General features: G+C 40.6%; 1 long non-coding RNA gene across 1 annotated transcript; it reads right to left on the reverse strand.

The window, feature by feature from the left end:
* Nucleotides 1–1,438: 1,438 nt before the first annotated feature.
* LOC141986458 (uncharacterized) lies at nucleotides 1,439–11,072 on the reverse strand. The gene is made up of 3 exons (XR_012639284.1): nucleotides 11,019–11,072; nucleotides 7,253–7,352; nucleotides 1,439–1,559 (listed from the first exon to the last, which is right to left on the reverse strand). It is a non-coding gene; the product is annotated as an uncharacterized LOC141986458 (long non-coding RNA).
* Nucleotides 11,073–11,432: the final 360 nt, after the last annotated feature.

Here is an 11,432-nt window from a genome sequence, read left to right on the forward strand (position 1 = left end):
TTAGTATCTGCTGTTACAATAAACATGAGTACCATGCAATGTGTTTGATTTTTAACCCCTGTGGTGCCATGGTTGACCGGGAGAGAGAGGGAGAACTGAGCGACACAGGAAGGAGGTTAGAGGGGCAGAACATTTGGCCAATAGCTGGGGGATGACATTTTGAGCATGCTCATGGCGGGGAAGCCCAGCAGGTGAAGAAAGGCTCATAGCTCACATCTAGCCAAAATGGCAGCACCCAACAGATACCCAGAACAAATCCCCTTATATGGTTGTAATACAGCACATTACTAGTAGTGCTCCATTTTATGCAGCATTTTCAGGCTAGCTTGCTGCTTGGGTTTCGGAGGCCATCTCCAGCACTTGGATCTCTGGCTTACAGTGTGGTGTGTGCTGAAAAGATCTTGGCTGTCTGGAAGAATCTCCTCCTGGTTGAGGTTCAGCATCACATGGGTGCCTTCCAAGGCCCTCCTTCCCAAACTATTCAGAACCCCATGCCAGGGCTCAGTTGTGCCCTCCATTGCAAAAGTCCAGTCCAGTTCCTGATAGTATGGGTAGGTAGAATTACTGGAGGGCCTGTTCTTGTGCTTTGTATTCTTGTAGTTCTGCTGGAGCTCTTTTTGATACGGCATTAGTCCATGTCCCAGGAGTACCTTTTCTCCTGCAGTTGCTCTTCCAGCCACTTGTAGATCTTGGCATTCTGGTGACTGCTGTTCTGAGGGGCTTAGACATGCTCCTCTCCCAAGAGAGCAAGGAAGTCCAGGACCTCCTGCGGGGTCTGCTTAGAAACACAGGGCATGGCTGCAATAATGGGTATGTGAACTTGCCACAAGCTGGTATCACAAAAGGGATGCATCTGGCAGCACACCAGTATTTAAATGGGGAGGAGACTTCTGGTCACGATGATCCCAGAGCAGAAAAGCGCACACAGGCCAGGCCAGGCCAGGCCAGGCCAGGCCAGGCCAGGCAAGAAGCAATGCAGCATGGGATAGCAGTGAGAGAACTGCCACAAGTGGAATAGTTAATCTGAAATATGACAACTGCCACATGCATCTACATAAACCTTATTCTGGAAAAAAAAAAATCATTACTCAGAGTATTTCACTTCAAAAGTGAATTAATTTGGAATAAAAAGCAGGTTAATTCAGGGAGGGGTGGGAACTGTGTTTGGATACAGTGTTGCTTATGTGGGGAAAAAATTAGTTATTCCAAAAAAAAAAAAAAAAACCAACTTTTCCATTTAGACAAGGTCTAAGCAGAATATTGGTTATTGTTTTTGATGAGTGATCAGCTTTTAAAAAGAGTATAACATACAATAATACACAATACTTTCTTCTTATAATGTAAGTTAAGTACATTTATTGTTATAGTCAAAAGAAATTATTTTTTTTCTCCACTGCCCCATGCTGGCATTCAACAGCATGTAGTACTTCCTCCCGATTTCCAATTTAGTAGCTCTCTTGTAAAAATGCTTCAGATGTAAGGACTCTGCTGAGATTAAGTAAAAACTGCATGAACTGGGAAAATGCAGTACTTTGCCCAGTGTGTTGATTCCATGGCCACTGTGGAAATAGAACACTTTAATTAAAGGAGAATTTCCATTAACTCTAAGCATTAAGACTTACATCCTCCATGGGCTGGGTGTGACATGATCCCACATGTAGAGAAGGTCTGACATTGCTTTCACTAATGTGTAGTGGTACACATACACACTCGCAAAAAGATCACAGCAGCACACAAGCTCCGGCTATAATTTGCAGTTGTCCAGGCTTAATTTTTCCTTTGCCAGAGAAATGTTAGATAACACAACTGATTTATAAATCCTGATGTTTGACAGTCTGACATTAGACAGACTGAGTAATTAAAAGTGGCAAAGAGTCCTGTGGCACCTTATAGACTAACAGACGTATTGGAGTATGAGCTTTCGTGGGTGAATCCCCACTTTGTTGGATCCGACAAAGTGGGTATTCACCCACAAAAGCTCATGCTCCAATACGTCTGTTAGTCTATAAGGTGCCACAGGACTCTTTGCCACTTTTACAGATCCAGATTAACACGGCTACCCCTCTGAAGCTTGAGTAATTAAAATATATTAAATAGAAAGCCAACGTATGTTAACTAGGAATATGAAGATGTTCCTACAGAGTTGAAAGAAACATATTACAATGAGGACAGATTAGAGAGCCTAGAATAATAAGATCTGTCTTGCATATAGACAGAGCCTTAATCACAACTACATGACATAGAAATTTGGTTGCTGTACAAAGGAACCAGAGCTTTATATTCTGATACAGAACATTTCCTTGTTTTTACAGCCTGTGTTTGACATGTTGACAGACTGAAGGTTATGCTATGTGCTGTTTTCTGGTCTGTTCTCTTGCTACATTAAGGTCTCTTGAGTGCCATTTGGCATTACAGGGGCAGATTGACTGCCACTGAAGGCGTTGGCAGGGCATATATCCAGAGGGGAAAGATGCCAGCCTGGTACCATGACCACCAAGGATTTAAAAGTTTATATTTTAGGAGAGGGTTTTAAAATGTGTGTTAAGGAAACAGAATATATTATGGGAATGTGTTTTTCTCTACAGAATTTTTAAAATATTTGCTATGTTATGTGATATTAGAATTCAGTGCTACAGGACCAATTGTACCTTTGAAATGTTGAATAGATCTAATAAATACTACTCTAATTTGGATTTTAAAAAAATAGACAAACACCTCAGTTCTTAGCCTTCAGTAGCCAAGTGTGAATTATAGGTCAAATACAGGAGGAGGCCGTGTTTTACTTGAGTTTATAACTTGGTTATAAAATGTTAGTGTTTATTTGCAAGCTGCAATTTGATTGTGGCAGTATATCATATCTTAAAAACCAAAATGGAATTACTTGTAGAAAATTTCTATACAATTATAATAAGTAACTATATAAAAGTTTCAGCTGTAAATAAGACTGATAACCCATTTCACAATAGCAACTCTTGCGGCTCTAAAGTTAAAGTTGTCATTGCTCTTCCATGGTACTGTGTCACACTTTTTTGAGGTGTTTATAACTAGTTTGTGTGATGCTGGCAGACCAGGTGCCAACTCATGTCTAGGCCGATAGACCTACACTGAACATTGACCAATATGTAGTTGGAAACCAGTTTGGCTCACTTGTGTGTTAGCATTGTTAAAATAGATGTTAGGTTTATAAAATGCTGGTATGTTGCTGCATGTATTAAATATTTACCATATAACATGGGATATAGACATAAATGAGATTAAGTGCGTGCTCTAACTGTAAAAATGTTTGCTCTAAAACTAAATGACCAGGCAGGAGAGAAACATTACTGCCAACTGAAATACCAGTTTGCCACAGGAGGTGATATCTCCTGCCCAACAAAACAAGGTCCATAGACACAGGACAAACCATTATGGAACATCAGATGACAAGAGATTTTGTCCACCCCACCCCCCCTGCCATGCACACCCATGAAGAGAAGATATGCCTGTGCACTTGTTCCATCAGCTTGAACTCTAGGGGAAGAGAATAAAAATCCCTGACAAGGAGAAACTTTACCTTTTATGCTGCTTGGACTCTGAGGGGCAAGGATTACTAAGCATAAGCAAAAGATCCCCAATGCTTGGCCTTGGTTAGCCCTAAAGGACATATAGTATTTTCTTATTATAGAATCATCTGCCACCTTTTGAAACCTAAGACTAACTCATTTGTGTGTGTATGTTTACCTGCTTTAACCTTGGAAATAATTTCTTTTTTTTAGTTAATAAATCTTTAGCTCGTTCATTATGGATTAGCTACAAGCATTGTCTGTGGTGTGAGATGTAACATGCTGTTGACTGGAGGTGACTAAGTGGGCCTTTGTGACAGAGCAAGCTGAATATTGTTATGATTTTCAGTGTATGAGACCACCTATCACAAAGGCAAGCTTGCCTGGGTGTCAAGATAGACCGGACTACCCAAAGGGATTGACTCCATGTTAAGGCTGTCATAGTGCTTAAGGCGTTCACGCTTGATGCTTGGTTCGTGAGATCTATGTATGGAACTCACAACCAGTTTGGGGTTTGTGCCCTGGTTTGTAGCAATCTGCCCTGAGGTTGGTACTCCTGGTTTGGAGCCATTCTCAACAGCTTGACTGTACAAACTCAATTTGGGCCAAACCTAGGAAGTGTACTGTACAAATTGGTGTTTTTAGAGTAAGTTTCTAGTGCTGAGGTTTTTTTTCAGTTATACAAATGCCCTCATAATTAATATAATCATTTTCCGTATCTGAAGGACAACATTTATCAATGGGGTGTCTAATTTATGCACATAAATCCATATTTTAGGCATAAAAAAGTCTGATTTTTAAATGTGCTGACCATCTGCAACTTCAAGTGATGTCAGTGAGAGCTCAGCACCTCTGAAAGTCATTCATGTATGGATTTATGTGCTGAATTTTAAATATCCATATCAGAAAATGGTGGCTGTAATGTGCAAGTACTAGGATGCAAACAATAAAACATGTAATCTACAAACCTATTCATAGTTTAGCAGGCTTAATTTTGCGTGTGTTCAGATACATTTTAGAAAGACTTCAGGTTAAAAATCACAATGAGAAGAATTCTAGGTAATTAAAAATCTGCTGAGATAAGTATTAAGAATTTACAATACTGCAAGATACCCAAGGTGATGTGATGTGTGCCAGCAGGTTCTGATACGGGGTGACTGAACAGCTCTGCTTTCCTTTAGAGAAAACCACTTCATGTGAGATCCTGGTGGTCAGTTCCCCCTCCTCCCCCATGGAAAGAAGAGGATCAAGATCATAGGTGAAAGCTGCGAATCAGTCTCTTCCCACTTGGGTAACAAATGGATTGCAGTGAGAGATTGCTGAAAGTCTGCTCCTCCTGCAGAAATCAGGACTGTGGAAGAAGATGAACTGCTGGTGGCCTGCCTCTCCACTTGCACGTTTTGGAGATGGAGTCTACTGACGAGCCTTTCTTCCTTAATGGGCATAAGACATACCTTTACTCACTTTGGACCTGATTAAAAGCCAAGGAAATCAATGGAAAGAGCCTCGGGCCTTGTGCTTGCTAGGATGAAAGGTGTGTTCTTACCTTGGGTTAGCTAACTCATAGTAACATGAGAAAATCCTACTGAAGGAAGCAAGGCTGGTGAATAGACTCTTATCTCTTAAACATAGGAGTGAAGAAGCAGGCCACCAGCAGCCCACGTTCACTAGTGGGGAGCCTAGATTTTGCCTCAACCTGCTAACACATGTGAAAACTACAAACAGTTTTCTTCCTTAGGATTTACCTTACGTTAATTACTGTGTGACAAGAACACTTGTGGGGCGGGGGAGAGGGGTGTACACCAATGAAGGTATTACCTCATTGGTTTCCTTAGGCTTTGGTTTCCTTTCCAAGACCTTTAAGCCTTGTTTTCAGTTAAACTACATTAATAAAATGTTTTTCTAAAAGTTCTGCTCTATAAATTACTTTAGGGAAGTTCTATGGCTTGTGTTATACAAAAGATTAGACTACATGATCACGACAGTCCCTTCTGGCCTTGGAATCTATGAAGAACAGTTGATACAAATAAAAGAAAAATGTTTCTTTGTTTCAGTTTCACATTTCCCATTCACCCTTTGATTAGGTGTTATTATTGCATCAGGAGCAGCATAAAAACCTATGTAGATTGCTGCATGGACCTTTTTATTTTCACAAAAGGTGGAATACCACCACACACAGTTCTTGGTGAGTCATAATATATAAATAGAACCATTGAGGGGGTAACAATGGCTCTGTTGTACTATTACACAACAGAGAAATAGATGGCTTAATTCAGATTTATTATGCATTAAGTTTATAATTGTTGATGTAACTGAACAGCCAAAATTATTTTATGGTTAATTTATTTGGCTAGGAAAGCTCATCTGTCATACTGTATTTAGTTTGGGTAGGAAAAAGCTTTCCATCTTGGATGACTGAGGCACAAAGAAGTCATAACTTGTCCAAGCAAGGGCACCTTAGGGTTCCTGAAGCTTGATTCTCCACTTATTACATCTTGTATAGACATTTCCCATTCTGATCTGGTAGCATTTTACATCCTCTTTTCAAAGGTATAAGTGATTCCACAAGGTGCAAAGTAATGACGAATCCAATGGCAAAAAACCGGTGACACAAAGTTCAGGTTGCATGGTGGTACACCATCCCCTTTGCAGAACATGGAATTGAGCAAAACTCAACTTCTGAAAACCAGGAAATGCAGAGTTAAGCTTGCCCATGCAAATTTAACTCTGCCCTCTTTCAGCAATGCCCCAACACCACCCATACCTTTACTCTGCCAACCCCACAGTTGCTGAAATGTACAAACTCTTCACCTCCTTTTACAACCCATTCATGCTCACCCACAGGATTCCATCTAACACTATTAAAGGACCAAAAAAAAACACACCCCAAAACAAAAAGAAAGATAGTTCACGCTGTCATAGTTGAGGTCAACTGCATGTGTATTTCCGCTCAGGGGTTCAACAAGGGCACCCACTCTCAGGCTTCCAGCTCTTGCCTCTCTTTGGTAGAATCATACACCCATCTCCTTTCGGACCATGGCATTCTCAGGCTGAACAGTTCCCTGCTTTCACTGTGTCATTCCCAGCACACACAGGTTGCCCTGCTTGCTTTCTCTCCAGAGTCTGATAACAGTGTAATTGTTACAGACAAAAGTTACCACACAGTTTTCTAAGCAAGCTTACTTTATTCTTAAGGTACAAAGCATTACAAACAAAATATTAAAAAAATGGGTTTCAGAGTAACAGCCATGTTAGTCTGTATTCACAAAAAGAAAAGGGAGTACTTGTGGCACCTTAGAGGCTAACCAATTTATTTGAGCATAAGCCCGATGAAGTGAGCTGTAGCTCACGAAAGCTTATGCTCAAATAAACTGGTTAATCTCTAAGGTGCCACAAGTACTCCTTTTTCTTTTCATTAAAAAAAAGAACCTACACATGCTAATGAGCTTACCAAAGTTCATCCCAATTCTCACAAGAGTTCTCGCAAGTGCTGTCTAAATGCCCCACCCTATGGGTATCCTAGGGGTTACACGTTCGATTTTCGGCTCAAAACAAGCACCCGCATAACATGCTCAATTTCCTTTTCATACAGTTCAAGAGTCTTTGAACTGGAGTTTTCAGAAGCAGGTCATTTGTATACAAAGAGGCTCTTACCCTAGGACATCGCTTCAAGCAGCTGACTTCAGATGGGAACACATTCTTCCCCTCACCTCAGTGTATGTCCTAAGGAAATCCACTTCACATATTGTTCCAAACAGTCCTTTGAACTCCCTCATACCTTCCAGAGATTGCATTAGTCTTGTCTTCCTGCTAAAGAAGTGCCAAACAATCTTGCAACAGTACATAAACATTTGCATTTGTCATTCAATGAACTCAGTAAGGTTTATCTTCATTCAGTAAAGTTTATCTTAACTCCATAGGGAGTGTTCAGGATATTGTCTGTCGGGGCACACATCACCTTCCTTCGGTTCCCCTGGCAGCAGCCAATGGGAATTATTTGAATACACCATAGGTTCAGTGAGCACACTGGGTGTTTGGTGTACCTACACAAAATGGTAGAGGCAGTAGTTGGGCCTGCTTGGTAAAGGTATATTTGTGATATGAGGATGTGTGTGGATTACTTTGAGGTATGTGACAGAGCTAGGATTATAATCAGAGGAGGTCTATGTTTTGCTCCCAAAACACCCTCCATGGCAGGGCTTGTGAAGGAGGCTCAGAAGGCAGCCTGAGCTGGATGCTGTCTTGCTCAGTGGTTGCACCTAGGGGATTCTACCCTAACTTTTAGAGGGGCTTTTAGATCCCTTTTACACCACTCCAGCCCTTTTACCTGCCTCTGAGGGGCTGGAGCAGGTCCAAAGATCTCACCCCCAGCACCTAAAGTGACCTATTAGTGCTCCATAAGGGGTCAAAGGCAAGGGAGTTTTTAGTGGGAGATTTTACTAACAAAATTAAAGCTTTAAGACTTATTAAAGAAAAAGCTGTAAAGAGAAACCACTATGTTTCCCAGTCCCACTGATTGACAGAGACATTAATAGATTTGAGATTCAAAAGTAAAAACACTACCCCTGTTAAAATCATAGGCCCAACCAACAGCAGCTATTCAAACACACACACTAAAAGTGAGCCATGACTATTTTAGTGGGAGACAAATATAAGGTGTAGAGGGCTAATGGCTGCAGTGCAGTGGCCTGGAGGTAAAGCTTAATAAGGTGTGACACAGGAGCACTGATAAAAACCTAAACTTTGTTTCCTGGCTCCAGGAACCTGGCATGGCTTAAGGTTACAAAAAGGATGAGTACCTCTGTCACATGACAGTTCAGTATCCACTACCTCTAGTGGCAACTGTTACAAAAGTTACCACAGATGTGTATTCTTTAACATGGTGTTTAATGGGAAGGCAGCTGCATATAAACCAGGTGAGTTAGTCTAGAGGGGTGGTTCTCAAACATGTCTGTAAGGCCTTTTTTTGATGCTACACAGAATGAGATGTTAGAAAAATCAAACAGTGAGGGATTGGGTTTTTGGGAGGATCCTTCAGTTATAAGGTTGTTCATTGAAGCAAAACCTGGAGAATCTCTAGAATAGAGCACTGTAAGCAGAGCACTGTAACCCAAATAAAGGCACACTGAAGCCTTTGTTACAAAGAAGTCCAAGCCCTCTCTGATGGCCTCTTACAGCTTGGTTCTCCCCATATGGCTGCTTGTTTTGAGTGAGCATAAAGCAAGCCTCATCCCCAGTGTTGTACAATGAATCAGTAACTCAAAATTTTCCCAGCTCCTACTCTGCCCTGACCTTTAAACTGTACAGCCTTGTTGTACATTAAGTAATGCTAAAACTATGAGACATAAAAAAAGCTATGAAATTATGTAATTAATGAGATCATGTCACCTAGGGATGCAACACAGTGATGTTTACTGAGTGCTTAGAAAAGTAATGTCAGGCAAGTATTTATTGAGTTCTGTAAAGACAAAAGACTTATGATCTTATATTTACTGAAGTCATATTCACAAGCTGCAGTTACCACAATATTACAAGACAACTGGTGTGATGTCTCTGTGCAGACAAAAGCCCACAACTTAAGTGGGTCACTGTTTGATGTGAGATTTCTTAAGCTCTGAAACCTTGCTTCTCAAACCAATATTTTATATACAGATTGAGATCTTATACTGAAGACAACAGATACAAGGATAGCCTCCCAAGTAAGTTTCATCTTCCTTTATGCTTTCTCTAAGCTTCACTCGATTATTATTATTATTATTATTATTATTTATCTGGGTTGCAGAAGAGCCTAGCAGTCCCAGTCAGTGATTGGCACTCCAGTGTGCTTGTCACTGTACACTTGTTACTGTATTTCTGTAAATAATTTTTATGAATTTTAATTGAGAAACAAAACAAAAGGTAAACAACTTGCACCTTGAATATGGTAACAAATAACATCTCACAGGATAGTTAATAAAATTATAGCAGTTATGCAATATACAACTTGACAAAGACCTGGCAATGCAAAATCAGACAATATTAATAGAGAACATATTAGGATAGGGGTAACAATTAAAAAAACACAAACAGGCCTAAAAGGAAAGGAGAGAGCTGGGAAGAGGGGGGAAAAGCAGACAGGTCAGGTGGAATGGCATTATTTGACCCATTGCAGCATTGTTTATCAAAATGTATCAAGAAACAGGGTCCACATTTCTTCAAATTCATATCATTGCTATCTACATCAATGAGCCATTCTTTCTTTTGCTGCTAATTCAGGCATATAAAATTTAACACTGAGAATTTCATCTTGTTTAATGGCTGGTGCTCATTTTATTTTAAAGTTTGGTCTAGTTATCAATTGTTTTTCAGCCCCAGATTTTGAAGGCAGAGATTTAGCTTCCCTGAACCAGCTTTTTAGGATAGGAAAGTTCTCTAGTATTAGGGAGGGTCACAACCATGTATTTTGACCACCTGACCAACATTGTTCAGAGGAGATTTATGAGTTACAAATGCCAAGCACTCAAGAAACCTGCACTGAAGAAAAATGTTTTTCCCTACCCCACTAGTAAGCAGTTGAGCAACTGAGTGAGCAGGAACCATAAACTTCAGCCTTCATCACCCAAGCACATCAGGTAGTTCAATGTTCCCAACATCTAAGGTGTCACCTCACTAGGAATTGAGTCTGTAGTCTCAATAATAGCCCCATAGTAGCCGAGATTGTTTCTCATTAATCTTTCCACACACAGACCACGTGAAAATGAAAGAGGGAACTGTAACGGATGTGTGGTTTGTAAGTCATTACTTTTTTAATTGGAGTATGCAGTGTTGTTGGTAGCCATGTTGTTAACTGGAGGTCAGACTAGAGTAGACACAATCAACTGATAGAGTTGTCCCATCAGTGACTAGATTCAGTGCTTGTGTGTCCTTCAAATTATTTCTGCCAAGGCATAAACAAAGACCCTTGTGGTCTGTCAGGGTTCCCTCCCCACTCTGAACTCTAGGGTACAGATGTGGGGACCCACATGAATGACCCCCTAAGCTTATTTCTACCAGCTTAGGTTAAAAATTCCCCAAGGCACAAATCCCTTTTGTCCTTGGACGGTGTGCTGGCACTACCAAGTGATTTAAACAAACATTCAGGGAGGGTCACTTGGAGCCTAAGCCCTTACACCCCCTTTCCTGCGGAGGTTTAAGAATAATATCCTAACCAATTGGTTACAAAGTGAGCACAGATCAACCCCCCTGGGTCTTAGGACACTGAAAATCAATCAGGCTCTTAAAAGAAAAATTTTATTTTAAGAAAAGGTAAAAGAATCACCTCTGTAAAATCAGGATGAAAGATATCCTGTAAAGTTAAAAGATTCACAAACACAGAGGAACTCCCTCTAGGCTTAGTTCAACGTTACAAAAAACAGGAATAAGCCTCCCACTAGCAAAGGGAAAATTCACAAGCTAAAACAAAAGATAATCTAACACGCCTTGCCCGGCTTTACTTACTATTTTTGTAATATTAGAGACTGGTTCAGGATTGGTTGGAGGAGATGGAGAGAGAACACCCAACAAAAAGCACAAACAAAGAATTCCCCCGCTCCAAGATTTGAAAGTAACTTCTTTCCCCATTGGTCCTTTTGGTCAGGTGCCAACCAGGTTATTTGAGCTTCTTAACCCCTTACAGGTAAGGAGGAATTCTAGGCTACTCTTAGCAGTATGGTTATGACATGGTCCATAGACAGGTTCAGGGGAACCAAAATGGAACATCCCTATAACCAAGCCAGTAGGTGCTAAACGTCAGAGCAGAAAGCTGCTCCTTCCATCTACAGTTTCCTACCCTTGTACTGATTCTGCAGATGGTTCAAACAAGGCTTTGTTTCAGATTTCCTACTGGAATAGGAATACATGCAGAACACTAAA

The sequence above is a fragment of the Natator depressus genome, chromosome 1 (genome assembly GCF_965152275.1).
Source record: "Natator depressus isolate rNatDep1 chromosome 1, rNatDep2.hap1, whole genome shotgun sequence".
Lineage (NCBI taxonomy): Eukaryota > Metazoa > Chordata > Testudines > Cheloniidae > Natator > Natator depressus.